General features: G+C 38.6%; 1 long non-coding RNA gene across 1 annotated transcript in view; it reads right to left on the bottom strand.

Annotated features, from left to right (window-relative positions):
• Positions 1–7465: 7465 nt before the first annotated feature.
• Positions 7466–19361, bottom strand: part of LOC124250425 (uncharacterized) — a 54544-nt gene continuing 42648 nt past the window's right edge. Inside the window, exons 2-4 of the long non-coding RNA XR_006891552.1 lie at positions 17553–17656; positions 11513–11614; positions 7466–7784 (exon numbers count right to left, since the gene is read on the bottom strand). This is a non-coding gene — a long non-coding RNA (uncharacterized LOC124250425). The remainder of the gene's footprint in view (positions 7785–11512; positions 11615–17552; positions 17657–19361) is intronic.

The raw sequence follows: 19361 nt of genomic DNA on the forward strand, positions 1-19361 counted from the left end.
ACACACACACACACACACACAATTTCTGAAACGATGCCCCATCAATGTAAATACTTCAGGATGAGACTACACAAAATGAGGACGGTTTCCTACTTTACCACCGTACCATCCTCCCAATCAGGAAGTCAATATTAATATAACACTATTACTCAATCCACAAACCCCTTCAAATTTTACCTACTATCCAAACAACGTCTTTTTTTCTTTCTATTCCAGAATCCTGTGTGTGTGTGTTGCACTTAGTTATCATGTTTATCAACCTCCTTCAATCTTCAACAGTTCCTCTTTCCTCCCTTCATGTCTTTGACAATCTTAAAGAGTTCTGCTCTTTCATTCTGTACGGTGGCTTTCAAACTTAGCCTATCTCACATTTTCACATGGCCAATTCAATGGAAAACCATAGATTTAATGCTGTGGTCTTGTGGTAGTCTGAATAATGCACCCCAAAGACATCTATATCCCAATCCTCAGAATGTGTGAACATGTAACTTGACGTGGGTCTTTGAAGATGTGGAGACACTTGATACCCTGAGGCACTTGCTTCAGTAGGCACATCAATGCAATCAATCACAGGTAATAATTTGATTCAGTGTGACACTACTGCACTCCATAAATTACTAGTATGCCATTGACCACGGTCAGAAGCTTGGCACTGAGTTCAAGCCCAAGGATGCAACCAAACCAATCTCAAATTCCATCTTAGAGGGCTTGTTTCTTGCGACGATCTTGGTTTCAATTTCTGATTCAATCAGGGTCCAGTTAGGAGGTAAATATCACAAGTAATTTTAAAAGTAAAAATATAATATGAATAACTGTTAATTAAGTATAAAAATTGTTCACTAGGTATAGGGCAAAAAATGGGTACAGGAAATTATTACTGAGGTAGAAACTACAGGAAGCAGCTACCACCTCTAGGGATGGGAGAAGTGAGAAGGTTGAATGATTAAATTTAAAAGCTTGGATAAGCTGCCCCATGGAGCTGTAACCCACACTTCTGAGGAGCAAACACTGTTCAATTGGTGCTAGCATCTCTGGGTTCCATGGAGGGGCACTTAGGGCTGGGAACAAGACCTCTGAGGAGCAAGGCTGTCCTCACGAATCTATCGCAGTTTCTGAGATGTACCTCTACCCTACTAAATATGCTCAATATGCTGGCCACAGAATGTTCTGTGACTTGAATTTGCTCGTGAAACAAATGCCAATCATGTGTACAAAGAACAGCTAAACTGGGGAATTACTGTCTTCTAGTCAAGAATAGAAAAATGATGACAGATGAGGCTGAGTTTTACGAGATCTGTGAGTCTTTTAAGTGATTGCTGTCACATCTAGCTGAAAATAGGGTTTCAAGCAATTAGGATTTTATTGTTATCTGTGCTTAATTTTCCCAAGAGAGAAACTAAATAAGCTGTTTGCTTACTCCATAACTGCCCTTCAAGGCCAAAAGTTGTTTTGCTTTCTTGTCTACTTTAGTTTTTTTTAAAAAAATCATCTTTATAAACATCGGGCATTTATCTAAGTGATGTGAGTGACAAGACAGCAGGAGTGACAGTCCTAAGGCTTAACCAGAATATACCACTTGCACTCCCTCCACTGCTAGAAGCCTGGTCCAAGCTACCAGCATTTCTCACTCGAATTAATGATTTAGCATCCTAAATGTTCTCCATTTCTACACACTTTGAGTGTACTTAATTTGTTCTTAATATGGTCACCAGAGTGATCACATCATGTTAAAAGCTATGGTCACATCTCTGCTCAAAGCATCCTGATGACTTCCCATCTTACTGAATAAAAGGCAAAGCTGCGGTGATAGCCTTCAAGGCCTCAAAAGACTTACGTATATCCCCTCCATCCTCAGGCCCAATGACTGCTACCTTTCTGACCTCACTTTCAACTTTTTTCCCCTCACTCACCCAGTCACAGCCACACTAAACTTGCTGTACGTCCACCAAGCCAGGCACGTTTGCACCTAGAATAACTGACCACACAGTTCCCTCTTCTGGAATGCTCTCCCTAGATATCTGCATGGCTTCCCCCACCCCCAACCTCCTTCAGAGTGTTACTCAAATATCTTTTCAGTGAGACTTCCTCTGTGATTCTAATTAAAATTTCAATATGCACACAGACACCCTGTCCTTAGCCCCTTGCTGCTTTATTGTCTGATTCCTCCCACTAACATCTGAGTTCCAGAAGGGCAGGGATTTCCATCTCTTTTGTTCATTGCTGACTTCCCAGGATCTTCCAGATACCTGGCTCATAGTAGGTCATTAACAAACATTTATCAAATTAATAATTAGATGAATGAATGATATATAATAAACCCGGGCATTGTAGCTACTCATTGGTTGATTGGAAGCAAGCCTCTTCATGTCTTTGGACCTGAATTCATTCCTCTGTAAAATAAAGGTCATGATATTCCCATCTAACTCACTGCCTTTTCACCATTGACAGTGAATTCATGTTTAAAAGGTCTTTGACTTTCTGAATAAAAAGCACTGAAATATGAGATGCTCATATTTATAGGTAAAATTGAAAACAGATTTGGTCTGGGAGTCAGAAGACCTGGTTTAAGGCATGGATGAGTCATCATGAAGATCGCTCCCTACTTCAGATTAATAGAACAATGACCTCCCTTCCTACCTCACAGGATTGCTGTGAATTTTGACAGTGAACATGAAACATAATAGGTATACAAACATGTTTCCTTTCTCTTTATTTCCCTGTCAGGCCAAAACAAAAGTTACAATAGTTAACTTTTTGTAACTTTAGTTAATGCTAAGAACATCAATAGGAGCTACTATTGCTTTGTCTCTGAGTGGTTAACTTAATTCTAAAATACCAAAGTTTTAGTTCCACATGGGTTAATTAGTTTAACTCAGTTTTGTCACTACTGACTCCAACCACACCTTGGCCATACATGGCTATCAATAAAGGCTGTCTCAACCCAGACCTTTGTTACACTACTTTAAAAGGAGTTTAAAGGTTCAGGTTTTGATGATAATTGGTTCAATGACACTATACTGCCACTAAATTACTTTTGCTATTAATTATCTCTGTAAGTGTTAAAAGACTTATTCGACTTATAAGACCTTATCATTGACTTTCAGGAGCTCATGGTATATTAGACTTATATAAAAAGAAGCGCACAGTACATAGACTAGTTAGAACAAAGTCCTTTTAAAGCAGTTTGTCTGATTATTTGATTCTTTCTAGACGGGGTTCCCTGTGTCACATAGCAGTCTATAGGGGATCTGTTCATCAGGAGTCCTCTGGAGAAATCCATACAGACTCACACATCACAAGAAATTCAACCCCATTTATAATCATTTTTCCCATTATTGATTATAAGATGGCACTCTGCACTTTATATAGACTTTATACAAGTTATCGACATTTTTTTCACTGGCAGATCAAGTCAGGAAACATTTTCTGGCAATATAGCAGGGTGGAGGGGTGAGAGAAACTGCATGCATGTCAGGAGCTGCAAATGACCAGAGGGATAGGCCAAAAGTATAAAGATGTCATTTAGAGAAATCTTTCCAATATCTTTCTCTCGCTCTCTCTTTAATATTAAATCATAACAGGTAGTATTGAAGAAATCTAGCTCTTAGGGGGCTCTGATAACCATAATGATCTTATGCATTTGTTCAGTATTTAAAATTTATAAAATGCCTCTACATATATTTATGTAATTAGAGCTGCACAAGACTTGTACAATAACTAGAGCGGTTATTGTTACTCTTCCCATTTTACAGGTGAGAAGATAGAGGCATGGGGGCGAGAGGTGGCTTGCTGAAGATAGTGTATGGCTAAACGACAGGGCCTATGTTCAGATTATGAGGGGTTGGGAGGGAAGGGTGTGTTGCAGGAGTAAGTCCAGGAAAACCTGAGCTTTTGTGAGCCCCAAATGTGATCTCTTGGGAAAAACGACTTTGCCCGGAGAATTTAACAATAGTAAAGCAAACAATGTTCCAGGAATAAACACTGGGTCTATTTTTAGTCCAATGGTATGCACAAGGCTACAGTAAGTCTGAAGGAATGTGTTTTGTATGATGAAGAATAAACTGAACTTATTTGGTACTGTTTCCTTTTAGCAGCTCCCTCTCCCTAGAGTCCCTAGGACCATTTGTATGTATTAGGGCTCTGTTACCTTGCGCACCGGGAAGAAACAAATGGTAAAACCAAAGGCTAAATGGGAAATGTCTTCTCTTTGGGGTTAAAATTGGTGCCTTAAAGCTCTTGGAGAATATCAGGCCTTCCACCTTTCCTTGCAGTTGCCACATGTGCAGAAGTAGAATGCTTCCACAGCCACAGTAGCTGCTATAACCTAACAGATGTAGTTTTCACACTGAAGGGTGAAATCTGAGAGGTTGAAATGCAGCAAAAATTTTAAAAAATAAGTTATGAGACCTAGATTCTCGACCCATCTTTCCCGCTAATTGTGTACGCTTGAGTGATTAATTTATTCTCACTATTCCTCCACGTGTTTTGTTTTGTTTTGTTTTCCTACAAAATGAGGTGGAGGACCTGGGGTTGAGGGAGGGAGGACAGTGAACCAAGCAGTTGCTTGATTCGGTTTAAGATGTACCACTATAATTCTGTGATAGGTTGTTTTGTGGAAAAACTATGGGATGGAGACTGGTCCGTTTGTCTAAAATTTAAAGTAGGAACAATTTTCTGAGTTGCCTGTTTGCGATGAGCAGAGATACAGTCTTGATATCTCTTCATTCACTGTTCATACTCAATGAAAACTGCCTGTGCCTTCTGAGGAAAAGAATATATGTCTGATATGTTTCTGGTATGGTCTTCCCAGATTGTTAAAGATGAGTACAAACTGGTTATGGGAGCCCTAGTTTTATACTTAGTAAGTCTGGGAACAATAATGACTGGTTTGAAATTTGCCATGTATGTTAGTGTAGAAATATACTACACTTCTTGAGAGACTGGGGATCAGCTGGCAAAGTCTATCTGAACAAAGAGGAGCATCAGGTAAAAGAGAAAGTCATTAAACAGAAGACGTGCCCAGGCACGGCATCCTGCCTCTTCAGTCTGCTGAGACGCTGTGACCTCTATTTGATCAACTAATCAATCAATACAATAGTGTGTTGCACACCATAAATACATCGGAGTTCTGAGGAAGAGGCCATGATTATGGACAGGCATCATTAGAAAAGATTTCAGAGAAGAGGTGGAATTTAAGAAGGAACTTGAAGAATAGGAGAAAATGCATAGATGGAGAAAATGAGAATGCTTCCAAGGTGAAGGACGGCATGAGCCCAGATGTGAAGAACAGAATGTCTCTGGGAGCACTGGGGCAGAGCAGGTTAGCCAGCATCAAAGACTGAGTGGAGAGCAGTGGAAGGCATGTCTGGAAAGACAAATTAGGTTGAGACTGAGGATGGTTGAGGAAAGAAATTTGAACTTGAGATTATACAGTTCAGGAGGTTGCAACCTGGTGACCCATGAGTTGGAAGTGAACTGCTGGTCTTTTTTTTTGGTCCAGAGGATTTTTTTAAAACTGGATTTGAATGCAGTAGGCTGGGCATCTGTTATTCTGTTTATCACAGTTTCCATCACTTTTTTTTAAATTTTACTTTTTTAAGATTGGCACCTGAGCTAACAACTGTTGCCAATCTTCTTTTTTTTTCTTCTTCTTCTCCCCAAAGCCCCCTAGTACACAGCTGTATAACCTAGCTGTAGGTCCCCCTGCTTGTGCTATGTAGGGCACCGCCTCAGCACAGCTTGATGAGCGGTGCCATGTCAGCGCCCTGGATCCTAACCAGAGAAACCCCGGGCTGCCAAAGTGGAGCACACAAACTCAACCACTCTGCCACGGGGCTGGCCCCACCATCACTTTTTAAAAACTTTTTATTTTGAAATTATTTGAAAAGAGTTGCAGGGTCAATAAAGTACTCCTTCATATCCTTCATCTAGACACACATACAGAGACATCTATTTTTTTTATAAATCATTTGAGAGTACATTGCAAATATAATGGCGCTTTACTTCCTAATAATTCAATATATATTTCCTAAAAACAAGGACATCCTCCTACAAAACCATTATACATTGATCAAATTCAGAGAATTTAGCATCAATATAATAATATTTACTATACTGCCTATATTCAAATTTTATGTCCTCTATATCATTTTTTCCCCTACTTCAGGATCCAATACAAGATCTCTTATTCATTTAGTTGTCTTGACTCTAATTCTTCAGATTTTTATGACCTTGACATTTTTAGGGAGTAAGGGTCAGTTTTTAGAATGTCCCTGACTTTGGATTTTTAAAATAGTTCTTCATGGTTAGATTCAGGCGCTGCATCTTGGGCAGGAATACAACATGGGTGATGTTTTGTCTTTTTCAGTGCATCATATCAAGAGGCACATGATTGGTGACATTAACTTTGTCCCATTATTGGTGACATTAACTTTGATCACTTGATTAAAATGCTGTCTGTGAGGTTTTTCCATAGTAAATAACTATTTTTTCTCTTTGTAGTGAATAAGTGATATGTGGAGAGATGTTTTGAAATTCTATAAGGATCCTATTCCTCACTCAAGTTTTGCCAAATAGCTTTACCATCTATTGATAATTCACGAGCAGGCTATTTCTTTGCTTTAAAAATTCCCAATGGGAGCAGGATTCTTTGGAAATCTCTATGTGAATAATCCTACTACTTGAAAATAAATATTTAAATCAATCAATCAATATTTATTTCCAGTCTCTAAATCTTTTATTTATGTTTCTTGACCTACTGCTGGCTAGGACTCAAGTACAATGTTGAATAGAAGGAATAAAAGTAAATATCCTTGCCTTATTTTGGATCTTAGGGAGAAAGCATGCTGTCTGTTCACTGTAGGATTTTAATAGATGTTCTTTATCAGAGGAAATTTCTTTCTATTCCTACTTTCAGAGTATTTCATAATCATAAATGGGCATTAAAATTTCAAAATTTTATGCCTCTACTGAGATGACCATATTTTCTCCTTTATTCTATTAAGATAGCAAATTAATGGTTGATTATTAGTAGACCAACCTTGCATTACTGGGATAAAACTCACTTGGCATTGATATGTTTTGCATTTTATATATTGCGTGATTCAATTTTCCAATATTATCTTAGGGATATTTACACCTATGTTCATGAGGAATATTGATCTAACACTTTCTTTCCTTGTAATAAATATACTTGGTTATTTACATCACAGTTTTGCCGACCTCAAAAAACTAGATATGAAATATTACTTCTTCCTTTATTTTAGGAAGTGTTTGTGCAGAATGGCTTTATTTCTTCCAAAAATATTATAGAATTCACTTATGAAGCCATCTGAGTCAGAGGTTTTCTTTGGGAGAAGATTTTTGATAACAAAGTCAATTTCTGCTTCAGTTATCTATTGCTGTGTAATAAAGTACACAAAAATTTAGAGGTTTAAAACAGTAACAATTTATTATTTCTCACATCTCTGTGAATTGGCTGGCTTGGTATGGGCTCACTGATAGGGTTGCGTTTACCAAGAGGGTTCGCTGAGCTGGGAGTCCCAAGATGGCCTCACTCCCAAGTCTGTCAGTTGGTGCTGGTTGATGGATTAGTCTTGCCTTCCATGTTTTCTTTCATCCTGGGAAGTCTCAGAAGAGTGTTGCAAAAGATTAAAGGTAGAAGCTGCAAGGTATCATAATGTCAGGCCTCAGAAGCTGCACACCATCATTTCTGCCACATTTTATTGATCAAAGCAAGTCACAGGGCCATTCCAGATTCAGGAGAAGGGAAAGAGACTCTGTTTCTAAATGGGAAGAGTAAAGGGACATGCAGAATGTAATGAATTGCTGCAGCCAGCTTTGCAAATAATCTACTGCAGTCAATTCAGGACAGAACAATTCATATCCCTTCCACATGCAAAATATACTCACTCCTCTTTCAGACCCCCAAATTCTCATCCAATCAGAGCATCAGGCTTAAAGTCCATGATCTCCTAATACAAATCTGGTCCAGATATTGGTGAAGTATCTTGGATGTAGTTCTCTTAGCACAGAGAACTGTGACCTAAAATAACATTATCTCTGCCCAAACATACAAGACAAATGTTGAAAATGGGTAGGATATTTGCTATAGGAATTCCTATTCAAAGGGAAAGGACAAGAAACTCATGGAAACACTGGTGTGTAGCAGTTCTCACCTCCAACCATGCGCCTGTTGTTAATTCCATCTTCTACAGGTGTACAGAATGTTCCTTGATTAGGGCCCAGTACTAATCCCTGAGAGGAGTTCCCTAACCTATGGTTCTTCTTATCTCTTGGTCTTTCCCTCTGAGTGTTGATCTTGCCCTCTGAGATACCTTTCTTTATTCATAAGAAATGATGACTGTGTTTGCAGCTGAGTAAGTTTTTCAGTGTACTTTCAGCCTGTAGAAAGTTAGGGGTTCAGAGAGCTCTTGCATTTTGTGTTGTCTTTGACCCTTCTTAATTTAATCTAGTACCTCTTCCTTAAAAACTGTGTGGGCTTTCTATGTATCAGGTTATATCAGGACAACGCCTTTACGATTCTTAGAAGGTCTTTTGCCTAGTTAAGAGAGTCTAGCTAGTATCACCTTAAATACTTCAAAGGATTCAAACAAAGAGTTTTACAGTCTTGACCTTAATTTTATCTATAACATGAGGCCATTTCTTACTTTGAGAATCTTATGCTAGTTTGAGACTAGACATGTGAAAAAGTTTCATTTTCCAATCTAATACATCCTGGGTCCTTCATATTTCCTTTAAATTCTGTTTGGAAACTGTTACTGCTTTAGATTGTCTCTCTCTTCTCACATCTTATGCAGCTTAAAACAAACAAACAAACAAAAAAATCAATTGATACTTTCAAGCTTCTACTTAGAAAACTTCTTATCCTTGCTTTGTTACAGTCAATTCTTCACACAAAAGACAGAACGATCCTCGTAAAAGTTCATGGCGGTGGTCCATCACTAACTCAAACGGTGTTTTGAGAGAGTTAAAAAAAGCTGTCTCTTCCTTAAGACATTTGCTGACATCTAATGGAGAATTATAACAAATATTCCTATCTATGATGGCTACAAATGTGAACGGCAGTTCCTAAAGTTGTGCACTGCAAAATTTGCATAACTATACTACTGGCTTTGCGTTATTCCATGCTCAAAATCTTCTGATGGCTTCCCTTCACAGTTAGACAACAATAATATTAGAAGTCCTTACCTTCCTGTATGCAGAATATATAAATAGTTCCTACAAACTAATAATATAATGGGCAAAACACTTGAATAGACCCTCTAAAAAGAAGGATATAAAAATGGACAAGAAGCATGTGAAAAAGTATTCAACATCATCATATGTCAGAAAAATGCACATTAAAACTACAATGAGATCTACGAACCCACTAGAATGGCTAAAATGAAAAAAGACTGGGTTACATGGGTGAATGTATTTATCAAAATTTATCTAATTCTCTACATAAAATCTGTGTATTTCACCGTATATAAATTTTGCCTCAATTAAAAAAGAATCTGCCTGGGTCCAACATGATCTTTCTCCTGACTGCCTCTCTGATCTCATCTCCTAGCTCACAGTGCCCCAAGCAACATGCCCTTCTTCTTCCTCAAACCCACCATATATACTCACCCATTCTTTGCATCCGCTCTTTGCCTGAAACACTCTTCCCAAGATAGTTTCATGGCTTGCATCCTAGCTTTTTTCAGGTTTCTGCTCACCCGTCATCAGGTGAGAGATCTCTGACCACTCTCTCAGAAATTATATCTATTCCTCCACTTATCCTTGGATGCTATATGACTTTAACTTCTTTTTCTTCTATAATGTCTGAATTATGTGTTATTTGTTTATTTTCTTCTCAAACTAGATTGTATGTTTAATGATGGCAGGGATTTTTGTTGTTGTTCATCACTGTATCGTCAGTTCTTAAAACAATGTCTGGCATAGAATAGGCCCTCAGTAAATACTTGTTGAATGAATATCTCTAATGTACTTCGAAGTACATTATCTCCTGGTCTAAACATTGCCAGCAGACTCTCTCCCATTGCTTTAAAATCTTTTCCTTGACAAACTGAAATGGCAAGCAATAGGATATATTGGAGTATATGAGGAAGCCATTTGGTGTAAACCTAATTTGGCCTGACTTTTTTTTTTCCAAAAGGGCCTGACTGTGGCCATTGAGCAGGCATTGCATATCTGCTTTAAAACATTTCCTATGGCAAGAACAAATGGCCTTAAGATAAAGGTGCAACTTCCCCCGACACTGGCATTTCCTTAAGGATAAGCATCTTTCCTTAGGCTAGGAACTGATTGCTGCATTCACCTTTGACCACCCAGCTCACCTGTGACCACCCAGCTTGAGACAACAGACCTGCCACCCTGCTGTGTTCACCGAGACAGCAGACCTACCTGCTGTGTCCATCAATTGCTGTGCCGACAGAGCAGTCTCACGACTATTGTAAAAGGGACATTTCAATCATACGTGAAACATCTTGTTTGGGGGTATATAACCACTTTGTGCACCCCACTTCTTCAGTGCCCTTTCTTCCTTCAGGAAGAAAGGCCCCGGGCCATGATCCTCAGATTTTAGCTCAGAATAAACTCTCCCAAATTTTCATTTATAGATTGGTTATGGATTATTTTCGTCGACACCTATAAGACTGCATCTTATGTCTCTCTACAAGTGCCTCCCTTGCCTGCAGCACCTAGGAGGAAATTGTTTTCCTGTGATAAAGTTGTTCCTCTAACCCATGTTTCAGACTATAGTTTTGCTGGTTAACTGTGTCCTTCCAGGCAGGTATGGGTCACACATATGCAACTCAAGACCCGTAGATCATGTCCACTCTCATTATCTGAATTCCAATTCAGCTGTGTAGCTCGAATCAGCTCGTTAAGCTGTTGATCAAATTCACTTGTTAAATTAAAATGACTGAAATTATCAGGCTGACCAGTCTTTGGTATGGCCACTCAATTCTTATCTGTTCAGTTTAAGATAGAAAAGACGGACAGAAACAGACATTCACATATAAAAATAAGTTAAAATATTTGAAATAGAAAAGGACCCAATATTTTCACTGGAGATGGAGAATTGGCCAGTGGCTATAATTGATGGAGAACTTTGGTTGACCTTCTGGGGGTATGATTAGTCATTATTAGGAAAATGAATGGCTGCATAAGCACAGTACTTGTATTAAGTATTTTATGCTCAAGATTAAACAAGAGGAATTGTCCATAGAGTATTAATCTCAAGCACCTCAGGCTACTTCTCATTTCATAACTGGCTCTGGGATCAAGGAAGTGGGACATCAAATTGAATCTCTTTGTTTTGACCTAAACACCTAAGTTAGTGGCTCCATAAAGACGGATAATGGATCAAACATGGCACATTGTTTAAATAAATCAGAAAAATATTTACATTTGTTCATTTCATGGCATAAGTACATTCTGTGCAGTGCTGAAACGAAGTAGTTATAGTAATGGATAACATTAGTGAATATTTGATTCAACTTACCAACATTTTCTGAGCATGTGTTAAGCATTAGGCAAGACATTGTAGATACAAAATGAACCAGATGTTGTTCCCAAGCTTGACAGGAACACAGGTGGAAGAGAGCTGTGACATAAGACAGATATGTACACAAATGAGTATTACACTTGAAGTCAAACTTTGAAATACACCATAATCAAATTTAGTGTACAATTAGAAAATGCAAAGGCAGATTCCGTCTTAAATGTTTTCAGGTGGGAATTTCAGGCAGAAGGGATATCATCATGCAAAAGGGTGTACAGACAGGAACTTGCATGTATATTGGTGGGATGCTGGTGTCCTACTTCAAGAAAAACTTAGAATTGGAAGGAAGATATAACGAGAAGTAAGTTTGGAAAATTAAGCAGAGGGAAAGTTGATGGAGGGCTGAGGAGTTTAGACTTTATCACATTTTCCACAGAGAACTCCAAAAGTTTTCTGAGGGCAGTAATGACATGGTCAAATCTGTATAATAAAAAGTTACCTCCATAAATGTGTGTTGTTGGACTATGGGTAGGAGAGAATAAAGGCAGTGTCTATAATTAGCTGCAGATCACCTAGAATGGTGATAGATCTATTACGTGTTAGCAAATATTCTATACTCAAAAGAGCAGAGATACGTTTATATGGGTGTCTTTATACACAGGAGGAGGCATTTACACACACACACACACACGCACACACGCGCATGCGCACGCACACACATACATACATTGGTTTGGCAGAGAATCAGCGAATCTGAGAGGTAGAATATTACAATGCTTAAGGATATGGGCTTTAGAATCAGATGAAAGAAAAGCCTGGCTCCTTCAATAGCTGTATAAATTTGCCTAAGGTATTTAAACTCTCTAATATAAAATTTAAAAATACTGACTTTACAGTTTTGTTAAGCAATAAATGTAATAACTTACATGAAGGATTGAATATAGTTCTGGTCTATTGTAAGAATAGCTGAGAGCTAACATTACCACTGTTGCCATTTTCACTGTTGTTGCCAGTTTGAGACCTATCCCAAGTCAATGAGTAATTTGGTAAAAGCATTTACCAGAAGCCGCGTGGGGTCTACAGAGTCAGGAAGATAAAGCCCGACTCTCCATGACAATAGTTTTGCCGACACAGAACACAGAATCCTCCAAAGACTGTTCCAAGTTTCATTCCCAGAAATTACTTCGATGAGTAAACACTTGCTGTCTCTCTTGCAGCTTCTCTATGTATCTACTAATTCATTAGGCTGCTCTTGCTCAGGAACGATCCTCAAAGCACTGAACACAGCAAAGTTTATCAAACAGATTGTTCCCAAGTTTATACCGTAACAGCTTCTATGACTCAGAGAAAGCAGGCTACAGGGATTACAAGGGATTTTTTTACTTTTTTAAAACAAAATTTTAAAAACAACTTTAGCAGAAACAATAATATTTACAACAAATGAAAAACAAAATAAAGAACTCAGAAAAGATGATGTGGGGACTTTGTCGTCAGCTCTGGTTGTTGACTCACTGCATGCTTGGTTCCAAAGAGAGAGTAAACGAACCAACATATTCCCTGAAAACAGGGATCCATGAGAGCAAGACTGAAGACTGAAGAATCACACACTCAGCACAACACAGCATCATCCGAGGGTTTAATGAGTCAGAAAGCTTTCATTAGAACAGCCAATCTCTCACAAATCCAATGACATGGATATTGAAGAGAGCATTATCCCGGGCTCCACTGTCACTGGAAAGGCCTGGTTCCATAATGGACATCTAGAGGTCTGCCTCCCAACTATCTCCCTCTTTACATGCCCCATAAAGGTACACAGATCTTGGATTCATTTCCTTCTCCCTGACTCCCATATTATCTAGGTAGACAGAGGTGAGGGGGTACTAGAGAGAGAGGACCTGAGAAATAAAGCCTTAGATTACATTATTGAATGTACTCTGCTGAATAAATTTCCTCAGAATAGCAACAGTGAAATATAGACTTTTATCCACTGATAAATCGTGAAATACGTGAGAACTTTTGTAGCTTTAAAACTCTTCCAATTATTTTTCTTGGGAAATAGGCTGTGGCCTTGCTCCTTTCACCCGTCTCCACTTTTCGAGCCTCCTGCTCTTCAACAGTCCCTCACGCGTCGGGAACTCCATTCAGCCATCTATCCACTGACTTCCAAGCATACCCAATATACTTGTTCAAGCACCCTTGCCCAGAATTCTCTTTTTCCTCATGATAACCTGTAGAAATAATTCTTTTGACGTTTCACCAAGTTCCCTTCTCCTCCAAGAAGCCTTCCCAGTTGCCTCTTTTGCCTTTTAAACATTGTTATAAGACTTTGCTTCTAACATATTAGCTTGACATCACTTTGCTTTCCTAAATATCTAATTCCCCAAGCATATTGTAAGACTCCAGGAATCAGAACCATGACTTTTATGTTGCTGCATCTTCTGAAATGCCTTATTGCATCAGAGTTGAGAATGCAAAAGCAAATCCTAGCTTTACTATGTACCACCTGTGTAAATTTAGGTATATTATTTTTTATTATTTTACCTCTGATTCCTCGTTCGTAAAAATGGATGTAATATCAATTTCAAAGCGTTGTTATGAGGATCAACTATGACAATATACGTAAAATACTTAAAATGACACTTGACCCATTGTGTGTGTTCAACAAATGGCAGCTTAAACAACTTCTGTGTTCTATACAGTTGAGGTGTAATAATTATCTTCTCCAGATAACTCACTCAGATTATGCCCTCGATTTGGCCTGCAATTAAAAGCAGAATAGCCATTTGAGAGAAAGCACACCTAAGCACTTAATGACAACTCTAATCTACAGGAAGAATAGCTCTTAATGTGACATATTGTTACCAAACCCACTTGTCTCTGTGAGCAATTTATGCTATGCGGCTAGTATTACCTGCTGATTCCTATGGAATTTATTGCGATGAAAAACGTTCCAAAAACTGGAAAGTCTTTCCAAGACACATTAAATAGTCATCTGAATAACTTAAAGAAAATCTTTAAGAGGAATGTGAGTTTTGTTTCAGTCAGGTGAATTAGTGAGCTTTCAGGGTTCTTCCCAGCCTTGCGATATTGCACCATTCTTAGGTCACGTCTTCCTAACCATATTATCTGTGACCTGGGTGAACTTCTATTTTAGATCACTTTGGTATGTAATCAGTAACTATTAAGATTGACCATCGGGCAAACAAATCCAATTAAAGTGCATTTAACTCCACCAAAACATTTTCAAATTATCCATATACCCCTTTAGTTACAGAAATTATATCGCATATTGCAATTGCATTGACTAAAAGTTGATTATTTTATATATATATATATATACATAAAAAGGATATATATCTTCTTTTCTGAAAAAATGGTCACTCCTTCCTGAGTGATCCCATTGTATATTATACAAAGTTCTTTTACAGCGCCATCAATAGTTTATTGCTCCTGGGGGGCAGGCAACAATTAGTATTTATTCATCTTTTAATCCTACTCTTAGAGCCCAGCACAATGCTGGCCTATGGTAGATGGTCAATGTCTGTTCTTTCAATCAATTAATACATTTTCTTAGTTGTTCCTACTCCATCACTTCCTTGCTCTACGACTTTGAGCAAATCATCAGTCTCTCTGGGCTGCACTTCTGTTTCTTCCATGCAAAAGGAAGGATTTGAATCTCTGAAATTCTATAATTTTATGAAAATAATGAAACAGCATGGAAAGAGACATTAGATACAATGGGTTTGTCCTTAGGGGCACTCCTAGATATGTGTACAGGACAATGCTGGTGCTCAGCTTTCCAGATCTCACTTTCTTCTTGCCCAGATTATCTCCCTCAGTACAGAGAGTGACAGTGTTAGTAAGAGCAGAGATAAAACCACCTTCTTTATTAGATCTGGGTGAGGGCAACAGGCCCCTGAAACATGCAGAAAGTCAGATCTGCCTTGGCTTTAATATGGTTAGAGAGCGTTACTGGACCTCACCCTCTATTTTTTTAATGGACTGATTACCAGGCCCAAGGATCAAAGACAACATCCTGTTGTTTATCTTTACTCTTTTACTTTAATGACTTCTGACACTCCATCAGGGTGTCTTGGAGATCCAGATGGAGTTTTGATTGCCATAAAAGATGAAATGATAGAAAACTCATCAGGCTCTATAATGTCCTACACTATGAATCTAATGGGGGATGGAGAATAGCATTACCCTTGTTTAAAATGAACTCTCCCTAATGCTTATTTTACAGATAAGGAACCTAAGACTTAGACAGACAAACTGATTTCCTTGTCCTGGGGACTGGTCAAGCAGAAAAGCAGAGTTTCCTCAAAATATCAGGAATGAGCGTTTCCTCGGAAAAACACTGCTTGGTGAACATGAACCTTTGAATTCCATCCCCAGTGGTGCTCCTCGTGCAATCTCAGGTACTAATAACCATTCCTTTCCTTAGAATCCTAACAGGTATAGAGGGATAAAAGGTAGAAAGAATCAGCTTTACTAATGGCTGTTCAGTAAAACACGAAATACAGAGCTTCTTGGTAAAGCTGGATTTGAGATTGCAGCCAGGATCTTGGGCCAACCTGGGACCATCTTAACACTTTGCCCTAAATGTGGACATCGGCATCAGTGGGAAGAGTAGGGTCCAATTTATTCGTTCACATGACAAAGAAGAAGCTGGAAAATGGTCCACCTTCACCAAATGGAGGAACATTTGCCTCGGTTCGTCTGCTTCATGCTGGGTGGGAGATGTGAGAAAGCTCTGTGCCCTCTTATAAGACAAGGAGCAGAAAGTACAAAAGGGAAGGAGAATAAGAAAAGCACTCATAATGCCATTCAATTTAATAAACACATTGCCAAGTGAAGTTACCCCACAGGGCATGAAGCTCTCAACTTTCAAATCCTCCACTCCTGTTCCCTGAGTTGGAACAAACATGGGTGGAAAGAGACAGGAAGTGTCCACTCCAATACTCTGCTTTAAGGGGAGTAGAGTAAAAATGTCTCTCCCATGATATTGTAAAGAAGGAAGAATCAGCTCCTCCTTCTACAAGCTTTTAGTTTAGGTTTTCATTTCTCACCTGCACTATGGCAACAGGCCTCTTAATTAGTATGTTCGTCATCATTCTTCTCATTTGTGTTTTTCACAACGTCGAGGAAGATTTTCCTTTTAGAAGATTAAATCACGCTACCAACATTCTACCAAACCTTCAATATTTCCTTGAAAAAGTCACTAGTTCTTTCTGTGCCTCAGTTTCCTCTTTTATAAAATGGGGAATGATGGTAATTGCTGTGTAAGGTTTTTAAGGAGGTTAAATGAATTTATATCATAAAGCACTAATAGGTGCTAGCTATTATTCTCCTCATTAGATTTATCTTCTTCTGCCTTGGCTCAGCTACTCCTGGTTCAGTACATGGCATTCCTGTCAGTTGGTACTATACTGCCACAGTTCCTAGAGTAATATGGGTTTGAGGCTGGAAGTACTTAGCCCATTCATTTAATTTAACACCACCTAATAGATCTTGTTGACCCAGGACACAAGGGCCCAGAGATGACCATTGGGTTTTCCAGTTGAGCCCTGTCTTTCTGCAAATGTGGCTTAGGCTACAGTGCTGCAGAGCGAACTCCTGATCATCTAAAACTGAGGCGCTAGAGAGAGAGCGTGACTAGAGACACAAGTTGCAGCTTTAACCTTTTAGAAACAATCACAGCAGCCATGAAATTATGATAAATGAGTGCAAAGAAAAAAAGAAAGCCAAAGACAAATATGTAAAGAATATATTACGGGCAGTGGCCTTTAACCACCTATATGTCTTGAACCAATCGTGAATATTGTCTTACGTGTTCCCACAGTAAACTGAAGAGGCAGTGAAAGTGAGGTAGTGGTATAGCATTACAATTGAGTCATTGCAGCTTCGAGATTAAAAGACTTGTCCAAGGTCACATAGCTAGTTAGCTGCATAGCTACAAATAGAACCCAGGTTCCCTACAGCTTTGCTAAAGAAAACCTGTTGAAGTGAGCTGTGATGGGACTAGAGAAAGCCTTACTGTGGCTGATGCAAGGGTGAAATTTCAAGCTTTGGTCTTTGGGAAGGCAATGCCTTTTTCTGCTCATCTCACCTCACGACTTTTAAGCTCTTGGCAGAGAGACCCTGAAAAAATAGAAAATATTATTAGTGTTAGAAAAGTGCCAATTCCAGCTAAGCTCTGTTGAGCCAGTAATTCAATGTCAGAGGATCGGTAGAAAGGGTAAGAATAAATAGCTTCTAAGGTTCTCTGAGCATTTGAATTTATGATCTATAAAACTCCATCCATAAAAGGGAAAAAAATTTGGCCATGTAAAAATTACAGACAAGTTCTGCCCAGGACTTAGTCATTAGCAAAGGAGTTTCTCATAAATGTAAAGTTAAGGGTATTTCTGGGTTTTTAACAGACCTAAATGTTTTAGATGTTATGGAACCTTACTAAGTGGAAGTGACCATGTAAAAAAACTAGATTGTTACTATCCCTCACCTTATGAAGCTTAGAATCTAGAGGAAGGGAAATGTAAGTCTGGAAGTTGTCTAGTAATACAATTTAGATTTTTCTTCCCTGAGCTACCTTTACGTAAGACAATAAAATGTATACCAGATGAACTTAATCTTCTATCATGCCTATCAAACACCTTAGCTAATGTGTTCCTTGAATTAACAAAATCTTTCTCTGTGAGGTATGTGGGTTTCTCAGTGGAGCTGGAGTACGTAAAGAGATCCCAGAGCAAGCAATAGAAAATTTGCTTTGTCTTCAAGGAGTTTGCAATCATATCAAAAAAGGTCTGAGCTGGGTTTTTTTTTTTTTCCTTTTTAAAGTAATACAATTTCAATGGGGAAAATATGAAAAGAAAAACCATCATCCCAAATCCCACCACTCTTACACTCTCTGGCCAAATCTTAGTTTCTTTTGCTTATCCCTCCTTCTCTTGTGGATTCTTAAATATATCCGACCCAGGGCTTGCACTTGGACTTTTCGTCTTTTCTGTCTTCACTTTCTCCAAAGTGCATCTAATCTCCTGGCTTTAAGTGCCATCTGTATGGTGATGGCTCCCAAATTTATAACTCCAGCCTGGATAACTAGCTACCCCACAGTGTGACTCATCGCCCTCCTCAGCCTCCAGCAACCACTAATATGTTCTCCAACTCCATAATTGGTCATTTTGAGAATTTTTTGTAAACGGAACCATACACAATATAATCTTTTGAGATTAGTTTTTTTTCATTCAGCATAATTCCCTTGAGATCCGTCCAAGTTGCCGCATGTATCAATTGTTGTTTCCATGCTATGTATATAGCACTATTTATTTAAACATTCACCCATAGAAAGGTATTTGAATTGTTTTCCATTTTTGGCTGTTACAAATAAAGTTTCTATGAACATTTACATATGCGTTTTTGTGTGGACATATATTTCCACTTCTCTGGGATAAATGACCAGAAATGTGATTGTTGGGCTGTATGTTAAGTTTCCTAGGAAACTGCCTAATTATTTTCCAGAGTAGCTATACCATTTGACATTCCCATCAGCAATATGTGAGAGACCTAGTTTCTTCCAGTATTTTTCAATTGATTTAACCAAGGTTACTTTTTTGGCCCATATTTAGCATCTTACATCTGTAAGATGAGTTTTCTACAAAACATTGAGTTTTCCACAAAACACAGACTTAGAAATGTCATTCCAGCCATTTCCTTTCTTCCACTCCCAACAGCCAAGTGTGCCTGTCTGATGCACCCAAATCCCTCAGGGTCCTACTTTCTACCAGGGGTCAGGAGCTAATCTGAAAACCAAATTTATAGCAGGAAGTGCTATGAGAATGCACCATGC

Source organism: Equus quagga, chromosome 13 (assembly GCF_021613505.1).
Source record: "Equus quagga isolate Etosha38 chromosome 13, UCLA_HA_Equagga_1.0, whole genome shotgun sequence".
NCBI classification, from domain to species: Eukaryota; Metazoa; Chordata; class Mammalia; order Perissodactyla; family Equidae; genus Equus; species Equus quagga.